The 10,580-nt window shown below is 37.2% G+C and overlaps 1 long non-coding RNA gene across 1 annotated transcript; it reads right to left on the bottom strand.

Annotated features, from left to right (window-relative positions):
• Window positions 1–480: 480 nt before the first annotated feature.
• Window positions 481–2,925, bottom strand: LOC112963732. The gene is made up of 3 exons (XR_003252704.1): window positions 2,831–2,925; window positions 1,485–1,537; window positions 481–765 (listed from the first exon to the last, which is right to left on the bottom strand). It is a non-coding gene; the product is annotated as an uncharacterized LOC112963732 (long non-coding RNA).
• Between the last annotated feature and the right edge of the window lie 7,655 nt (window positions 2,926–10,580).

Raw genomic sequence — 10,580 nt, forward strand, 5'->3', positions numbered from 1 at the left:
GGTAAATGATAAGCAAATCTTGGCAACAGTAACTGAAGAAACTATAAATGGGAAACAATCATGTAGCTTAGCAATTCTGTTGATTATGTTACGTAACCGAACACTATAAATATTAACCAAGTTAAACGSGRATTTGGGATTCTCAGCTTTGGACATGAGTCCCTGAGACCCMGGGCCCTGAATAAAGCACCGCATATAACTGCTTTCGTAGTTATGTGTTTCTTTACGGGCAACACCACAAGCATACTCCAAAGCAGACAACCCTCTTGTTCAGCTGGAGGCTGATGCAGCTTGTATGGTTTTGTATGCTCTACAGTTTAGTGTTGAGACAAGGTCAGTATTTGTCCCAAGCGCACAGGAGACCTTCAGTTTATGCAGAAAGGCAGGCAATAACAGCCTGTTGGGGTACCCTCCTGGATCAGACACCAATGTCTACAAGTCCACCTTTTTCTTGCACATTCAGCCACTCCTGCTGCCAGGGGCACAAGCCACTGGCCACCACCATGTCTGTCCCTTCATCAGTCTTGTCTCTTTTGTAACTAGAGTTTTTTTCCCATTTTTCAGCCTACTCACCCTCATGGGAGAGCTCTCAGCCCTCTTCCTTGGGATGCTTACCCAGTCAGACTTCCTCCAAGCTGCAGCACCATGACCTCAAACTCCAGAATGAGGGAATGAGTTTGCCCCAAAAAGTCACAGCCAGGCAGCATCTCCTTCCAGCTTCCCACAGCGAGCTAGCAGGGTCTTCTCACGCTCATCAGCTCATTCCTGGTGACAGCAACAGCACAACAGCGGAAGAAATTCCTCCATTAATCATTTTGCCTTTATGATTTCATTTTTCACATCTGTCTCTTGAAACCTGGTTCCCATATTCTGTGCATATAGAAGAAAAGCAGTAATTTGGGTTATTATTAAATTAGACTTATTTCCATTTCTGACTACCAAAACTAGGAATAAACATAGGAATAAAATGATAATAAAACAAATTTAAAAAATGCTTTGATAGTTATGAGCTCCAAAGAAAATATAAAAGAGAATGAATAACAGATTAAAGCAGCACATTATGTTGACTAATTTCAGTTCTTAGACAATAATGAAAATTAATGTCAGTCTGAGATTTTATGCTTTTAAGTAATTTCATTAGAGTTTTAAAGGACAGTAAAATGGTTGTCTTAGCAGCATCCTTATTAGAGTCAGAAAAATTAAGAAATACTGATAACAGCAAAAATATGCAAATTCACAATTTTTTCAAGGTTTTCAAATTCAACAATTTATGGCAGCCCACCAAGACATTCTGTTATTCATATGACACCCCTTAGTCTTTAAAAACAAAGGAATTAGTGTTTGAAAGATTATCTTGGTTGTATTTTTTTAATTAAAATAAAATGTTCTGGCTAAAGTGCAGTGCCTGTTAATACTGCTTAAGCACAGCACAGTTTGTAATGGGTGCATAATGCAAGGGCAGTACAAACGAACCTAGCAGTTACCTGATTTTTTTCAGAAGGCTTTTCAGGATAGATTTAACTCTTTAGGTAAGGTTCTATTAGGGGAAGACAAAAAAAAATAAGTATTACACTTTCCAGAAACTCTTCCAGAGTGAAATTACTCCTCACATACCTTTTCATGATTTTCTGATTGCTCAGTAAACACATAAAATACTCTCCTGTCTGAGAACCTGATTTACCATCCATTATATTTCCTACCTTATATGTAGGAAAACATATATATATATATATATATATATATATATATAATTAGAACTAGAGCAGTGCAGAATTATCATATAGCAGTAGTGATATTCAATGCCTATACAGATTTTAACAGAAATTTCTCAGTGATTATGGTAGTTAAGTGCATTTGAGAACCTAACTTCTTTCTATGGTTTAAATTTGCTGATTTCATTCTTACTTATGCAGAAGATTCATCCTAATCCATTAAATTTCACTCTTGGATGAGCAACTAAGAATTTGTATCCTTCCTTCTAAACAAAATCATTTTTTCTCCTTTGCTTACTGCTCTGGGACTTGAGAAAGCAAAAAAGAGGACTATAGAAGTGCTTTCCCCAGGAATTTCTTTCCTCCTTTAAAAAACCATACACATACATTTCATTACTTTGATTATACAGATGTTGTGGGAAGAAAACACTGCCTGTTCAATTCTGCATCCTTGAATTTAGAAAGTCTTCAAAGTAACAATGGTGTTATGGTTTAGGAGAAATCTTATTGAAAATGGTAAACAAAAACACCTTTGAAGCCCACGGTACCAGTGAAATGTCCCTTGGAGATGGTGAAACAACAAAAGCCATCATACAAACCACATGCCACACGGGAAGCCCGTCAGGAATTTGAACTATTTGGGCTAACAGTAAATGCTGAAGTGGGAGGACTGACTTGGCTGCAGTTTTAACATTTGTGCACATGTGCAGAGAAAACCAAAAGATGTAGTTAAGGAAAGAATAAAGCACAAGACATGTCAAAAAAGACTGGTGGAGTAACTTTGAGAGAGGTGAAAAAAGAGAGTTCTGGTGCTGAATAGTGCTTGACTTGGATGCAGAACTATGAGAAAAACTAAACTATTAATTAGACTGTTTCCTGGTATTTGATTCCTATATGTTTACATGAAACCAACTGCATTTTCCTGCAAACAAATAGGATTGCATAAAATACCTGAGTAAATCATCAATACCTCTTAATCATGAACATATTGATCACATTTTCTAAGTGATGTGTAAAATCAGATTAAGAAAAAGCCTCCTCTCACTATCACTTTTAAGACCCTACCCATAACAAAATGAAGGTAAAATCACATAAGGCTACAACTGACAAGCACTTACCAAGTTCTTAGATGTCTATGAGCCAGAAGTAATGGTGTGAATAACACAGAAGAAAGTGTCACTGCAGAAGGAGGAATCTCTCCAGCAACCAGAATACTGGGCTGCAAGAGATGACCAGAATTCACAAACCATAAATAACGGGATGCAAGTTTTCACTAACTCACACAAATCCAAACCATGAAATTATCCCAATACAGAAAACAGTGCAATGTAACCCAAACAAAGTGAAAAATCAAGCCAACCCATTTTGTCCCATCAGAACCCAAACCTGTCAGAAGGAATGGCAATATAATAACAAACTGTTTCTATCATCTTTTTAATAAACTCAAAATCCTTATGCCCCTGGGTTCCTCATAAAAAAAAAAAAAAAGAAAAAAAAACTGCAAGCCTTAAAAAGAATAACTTAATTGATAAGTATCTACTTTCTATGATCCAAGGCTTACTAAAACATCACACAATCTTTTAAAAATTTGAAATACAGTTTGGGATATCAAATCTGGGCATTAGAAATGTACTGCAGGTTTTCACAGAGATTCAAGCCTGAAGTCAAGTTTTCCTTCCCTAGGCACAATGGAGTACAAAAGAGTATGTCAGTAGGTTGCATTTTGCAGTTAGAAACCTCTAAACTTTCTCCAGAGGACGTGTCACGAGACGAGGAATTTCTGTGAAGCAAGCAAGACACTCAAGTGCTCTCTATCTCCATCTTTTTCCTCTGGCAAAGTCCAGCACAGCTTACCCCTTGGCAAAAGAGGAAAGCTGTTTTGTGGAAGGGATCCTTCCACATAACAACATCCTGAGCCTGGCATTTCTTACAGGGAGAAGGGCACGAACATGAACGGTCTCCACAGCCAGGCCTGAATGCTGTAAACTGCACCCAGTTCACCTTGTGGTGGTTTCTGTAGACCTCCTTCTAACCTCTCCTGTTAGATGTTTGCTCAAATCTCCCAACATCTTTTAAACGCAGTGGGGTTTTGTTAGCCTGCCTTTTCAATGTGTAGCCATCACTCCAGTATTTCCCAAAATGTCTCCCTCACTTTCTTCCTTTTGCCTCATTCTTTCCTTTACCAGGAAGTCCTACATCCTGCTGCTAATTTCCAACCATTTCTCTTCCCGATATAACACATACTTTTTCAGAAAATGACAGTTATATGATACAAATAGCCTCATCCTGGTCATTGCTGACCCATTAAAAAAAAAAAAATACACACACAAAAAACACCCCCTCACACACTGAATACTCTTGTTAAAAGCCCTAATTGACCACCATTAAGCAGTTCTTTAGTACATGAAAAAATCGTCACAGAAATATCAGCTTGATTTTCTGTAGGCTATGACCATGCGTAAGAATACAATCAGACGATCATTTGTGATCATGTTAGCATGTTTTAACAAGGCCATTACTTCACAAAAAGTCTTAAACCACTGATCTAAGCAGTCCACATTAAGCACTAAATCACTATGAACACACTCTATCCAAATTTGTTCAAAACATTTTGAAAGAGTTTTTACAAAACAGATTTTTGTCAAGTACTTTGTTCCAGCGTGTATTGCTTGTTCTCCTGTAATCATAATAATGTTACGTGCATTTTGGTAAAATGGACAGGAAAGCAGCCATGGCTTATGCCTGATGGAAATCTAATTGCACGGCCAGGTGACACAGTAATGCCCAGATCCCGTATTAACAAGCAGGGAATCGCAGCCTGTATTACTACCTTTACAATGAAATGCAGTGACAAAGTATCACATGCTATTGCCCATTGCAACACAATCAAAAATGAATTAAATTAGTGAAAAGCAATTTGTGCCATTAACCAAATTCAGAAGAGTTTTACAACAATATAAGTCAATGTCATTACTTTTTTAATTTACAGCTGCAGAAGAACAGGCCCTCTACTGAAAACTAAACCAAAGAAGAAAAAAGTTTTAAGGTCAGTGTTGAAATAGTAGTAAGAAGACACCCACAAGTATTTCTTGGAACTCTGTATTGTTTTTATTAGTAGATTCACATAGCACATGTATTTCTAATGTTTTCCCATGTCATCATGTAATAAACACTATACAACAAACATCACGGAATACTTAAAGTCCATCAGAAACAAGCTTCAACAAAGAGAAGACACAGACAACAGCTAAAGATGAGGTTCTACTTTAGTTTTGCAAGCTAAATATAATAACTAAGTATTTCCTGAAAGAAGGTTAGAAAAATGTGATGAGTAAAAATGGGATACCTAGAAAATACAAACGAATGCAAGAGTGAAACCTTTTAGATTAAAGGAATTCATAGTATACTGCTAACATGGAGCCAAAGGAACAAATTGTTCTATTAGAGAAACTGTGCTGTTTCTTGTGCATTAAATGTAAGTGGTTAGTATCCCATTAACTGCTAGCCCTATTATAATATTACAGCTTTCAGCGCCCTTGGAACAAATTGATCCTAGTGGATTGAGCATCCTTTGCAGACCTCAGATGAAATGGCATGGAGAAATGGCAGGCTGTAAAAATGATAATGTGATAATTGAAAGCATCTGTGACTGAAGATGTATAAACAACAGTAAAATGAGAAATGCAAGAATTGGCTTAGAAGCGTGGGCTGCCAAGCAGCTCTGAAGCCAAGAAAGAACAGAGGATGAGAAATCTTCAAAATATAATATCTTAAATTTTTTTGGCTGTAGTGACTCAAATGTTCTGATTACAGCTGCTATACTCATGCAAGCCTAAGAGCGTGTTATACTTTGAACAAGCAAGAAATGTCACGGAAGTCAAAATCACAGATTGGCTAACCTAGGACTCACTTGATCAAGAACTGAAAGGAAGAACTGTAAATCTAATTACCACAAGTTTATCCAAAACCAATCCTGTCCAACTAAAAACATCTTATTTAGTAATATGACATATGCAGCTGATGAAAGTAACACCAATGCAATATACTTAGACTTCCATAGGATGTCTAACTTAATACCACAAAAACTCCAAATTAAGAAACTCAAAGACTATAAAATACCATGACAGAAATTAAACAGATGAAAAATTGAATGACAACTCTCATAACATCATGGAGAAATCATCATCTTATAGGCATGTCTTAGCATAGATTTCTGTAAATTACAGATTGTTTACCTGCTCCCATAGAAACACCGCTACTGTCTGTTTTTTTGACAGTCCAGACAGAAGCAGTGTAAAGAACATAGTCAATACTTACAGAATGGGACATTGTAACCTGGGAAGTGGCAACTCCAAAAAGGACTTGGAAATCATGGTAAATAAAAAGCTGAACATCAGCTCTTAGTTCAATATTGTGGTCGAGAGGACCAGTGTTGATCCTGAGTGCATTAACAAAGAAATCTTAAGTGAGGAGTTTTATTACCTTTAGCATGCTGTAATTACATTCAAGCTTGGTGTCAATACTTAAAGATGCAAGTTGATAAATTGAAGAGAGCTTGAAAAAGCCACTGAAAAGCAATAAAGTTGGAAAGCATGCCTTGTGAGAAACTGAGGATTTCTGTCCATTTTACTCATCAAACAAAAGGTGAAAGGGTGATACAATCACAGTCCATAAATAACTAGCAAAACTTAAATAATCCCCATACAGCAGACATAGATGAAGAACACGGTCAAGGGGCTGGAAGCTGAAGCTGTTCAAATTCAAACTATATATACAGTACAACGCTAAGTGTAACAAACCATAACAGAGTCTGCCTTGCTTGCAATTTTTAACTCAGGATCAGGTCTTTTCCTCTAAAATTTAAATTCCAATTCAGAAAATTAGTTGGCCTTCACAGACAAGTGTCCAGACCAGATGATGAGATTTCTCAAGGTCTTACAGGTTGGTGAATCTATAAAATTAACCATATATCATTGTGGCAGCTTTTGGATCTCAATTTTTAGGATCCCCCTCAAGTAAAAGATCTGCTAAGAAAAGAGCTATTTAATTCAAGAAGCTCTTATATAACCTTTTCTCAGGGATGTTATATGAAGGTCTGATAAAATATATTCTCACCCTTGACTTTCTTACAGACATATTTAACTACACAGGCTTTCATAATGCTAAATGCATTTCATTTCATTTGTGCTTCTTGCCCATCTTCTTAGAGCGTACCAGTCTTTACCTCTAAAGAGAGGCTCGTTAAAATTGCAGGGGGGAATATGGTACTCTTGGGGTTTTTCCTCCCGCCTGCTGTAGTTATGACTTGCAGGAAGGAGCAAAAACAGTCAGGGTGAACATAAGGCTACAGTTTCATAACACATTGTATCCTGGCAAAAGGAGGTGAGCAAAGACGGGGAGACGAGGGAGGGATTTGTCAGCTGCCAGGAGCTCTGATAGGAAACAAGAACGAGCCGAGACTGACAAACCTCCTTCTGGGGCTGCTCACACACTGCTTGGCACGTCCTGCTGCCGCACTGCATGGACAGGCTGGCATCAGCAAATCGACCAAAACACTAACAGCAGAGAAAACGCACACACTTCGGATGAATAAGACCCTGGTGTAACAATATTCACCTCAATGTATTAATGAGTCTTTTATACCAGGCAAGTATTTTCATTGTTTCTTGAAGAAAGCTTGAGAGATTAATGGTTCTTTTTGTATGCTTTTAAATGTGCTTAATTTTAAAAAGAAAATTCCAAATTCATGTCATAAAGGAAGAAAATGAATTAGAAAGCAAAAACCACCCTTTCCTAGTACAAGAAAATCATGGCAGGAATTTGGTGTTGGTCAAGTGGTTAAGCAAGTGCTCTCTCATTTTCAAAGTTAGCACACAAAATAAATTGGGCTCTGCTTGGTCTCAGGAGTTTAAAAAGGGAGCTCTGACATAGGTAAAAGTAGCTGTAGGTCAGACCTTGGAGCACTTCTCCTGTCCAAGTTCAGACCCTTCCTGCCCTCTTGCAGTTGCCTAGGTGATCCTTCCAGCTCTTGCAGGATTTTAAAAGACAAAATTTTGCTGGGCAGTGCAGCAGAAGTGGGTTTTTTTCCATCTTGTTATTTTAAGGGTAACATCCTGGGGAGATACTTATGTTATATAATTTAATTTAAACTAATAAATCAACTTTGATGGAGATATTTGCATGTGTGAGGATATTCACAAGCACTATCTGCAAGATGAGGCAGAGAACCAGCACAAAAACAGAGAAGACAGTTCAAGTTAGCTAGGAATACAGTTTTTAAAGACATGCCTAAAGATGGCAGAGATTACATACAGAGGACTGATACCTATTGAACAAAAGGTGAAAATGAAAGAAAACTTCAAGTCTTTGCAAGAAATTCTGATTGCAGTACATTTTTATATCCCCCAAGGTTGGACTAGATGATCTCCAGAGGTCCCTTCCAACCTCAACCATTCTGTGATTCTGTGATGAGCCAATAAACACAAATAAAAATATCTGGATGGAGATCAAGTTTTCCTTATAATGTAATGAAGCCAAAATAAATACGCCAAAAGCATGGAGGCTCTAGAGTTCTAAAATATTTCCTATAACTCAGAGAGGTTACCCTTCCTGAAGCATGCCACTCTGCCACTGATCAAAAGTTATATGCAGATCCTCTATTAAGCTCTATTGAGAGTAAAGGGTCACTGGGATACAGCTAAATGATATTCTTCACTTTCTGCCATAACAAGAAAGAGAAAAAAATTCCAATGTCTCCAGATAAAATATGTCTGACATTTATAGTATAAACATACTGTGGTATTTGCTAAGGTTTTAAATAGTTATGAGTCTTAAATTCTGAGAAGGTGGCTTTTTCCTGAATGCCTGATTAGCAGGGTGAGAGAAAGCCATATTCTGAGAATTTCTGCACACACTTGACATAATCCGGGCCTTGCTTTTTGCACAAAGAGTAAGTGATTGCTGCAGCATTCAGAGCCGCAACCTCTCCACTGTGTTTAGCAGTCAAGAAGGGCAGATGTCAAGAAGCACTTCACACCCTGGCTCTAGACCGCAAAACCTAAGAACTGGAAAGGAGCCAGTCCAAAGGTAAAGTGGGAAGAGAGCACAAGCTCCTTCTTCAAATTTCAGGATTTTTTTTTTTCTTTAATGTGGCTTTGGGTAGTTTCCCAGACAGAGGCAGTCAGTAGAAAGGTCAGATTTTTTCCTGCAGCACTACAATTCAGAAATGAATAGTCAGACACTTAACTCAATTTTTCTTGTGTGGCTGCAAAGCTATTTTATGGAGTATAGGATGCATTTTCAATCTATTTAAAGAAAGCTTTCAGTACAATGAGGTCTCTTAAACTTCATAAATTGATACACTCTACCGTTAAATTGAGCCTCATGAGACTAAAGCCATTGAATTGTACATCTGTAATGTCCAGAACATGAATAACAGGCAGTCTGAAACAGGCAGGGATGCAAAGCTGACTTCTGTAAGTGTGGAAGGTAGGAACTATGGTATCTTCTGCTTTGCTTCAAATTATATCCTAGCAAGCGCAGTACCACAAGGAGCATATTACAGTGTATTCATCACCACTGACAGAGGAGTATGTCATGAAATGTCAGATAAGAGAGGAAAAGAAAGAAAATACATATATACTTTTAAGACTTTGCTATAAGAGGCACATACAGTTAATATTATCAGATAATTAAATGCAATCATGTTCTTTTTCTACACTGCTCCTCAGAATCCTTCATCCTACAGCTCTCCAGTTTTCTCCTCTTTGTCCCATTTATATTTTTATTTTTCCTTTTCAGTCACTTTTTTGTCTTTATTGTCCTATACAAATGCCTTCAATCTTGTTTCCTATCTACTTATTCTGACCACTGTAGTTCAGTTTGTTGAAATAAAAAAATGTCATTGCATAATAGACATATAAATCTCCATTATGAAACAGCAAACTAAAACCAACCTACAACCTTCTGCTTTTAAATCTTCAATGACATTAAGGAGAGATTGTGTTTAAGGTTCTCAGATAGTTTTACAATAATTTCAGGGAGCAATACAGCGAATACATAAACCTTCTGCTGATTTGTAGCTCAAAACTGATTAAGAGATCATTAAAACAACACTGTTTCTGTTTTACAACATTTTCTTAAGCTTCACTGAATTTCCTCTCTTAGAGAGGTGACTTCCCAACACAGCATGGTCACTTACAGGAAATGCTAGAGCAGAGACATCTTGTGGTAACAAGTAGAGGTGTGCAAACAAAATATTCATTGCACTGTTAAATACTGAACGTGCACGTTTGGGTTTACYACAGCTTTTAAAAGTATATTCAAAACAAGAACTTTCAAATAAAGATATCAACATGCTTCACTGGAAAAAATGTTTAATATTTTCTAAGAATTGTTTGGAATTTTTGTGGATAGAAGCCATTTCACAGGCATTCACAAAAAATCTGTTTTCATTCAAATTTGTATGCTTGTTGGAAAAAAAGTTCTGCTAAAAGGAGATTCAGCTCCAATTGTAGTAAACATACCAGCTTCTGTAGTTATTTTAATTTATGTAGGAAAGAAATTTAACAAAACAAAGTTATATGAAATTATTATCCTCTTACAGAAGAATACTTTGAAAAATCCCTGGTGCAGGTGACATGAAATGGCACACCAAACTGCAGCAAGGAAAAGTCAGGAGAGAGGTTGTTTCTTTCAGCAGAGAGTCTCTTAGAAGAGACTAGATCAACATCAGCTAGATGCAACGAAGGCATAGCTGAACATCTAGAGACAGTGTGGGCTGTTCCCTGTGGCCCCTCCCTGTGGCAGTTTTCTTTTATTCAGTTTCTTCATCCAAAAAAAACCCCAAAAAAACAAAACAAAAAACAA

This window comes from Apteryx rowi, unplaced genomic scaffold, assembly GCF_003343035.1.
Source record: "Apteryx rowi isolate R43461 unplaced genomic scaffold, aptRow1 scaffold_1741, whole genome shotgun sequence".
Classification (NCBI taxonomy): Eukaryota; Metazoa; Chordata; class Aves; order Apterygiformes; family Apterygidae; genus Apteryx; species Apteryx rowi.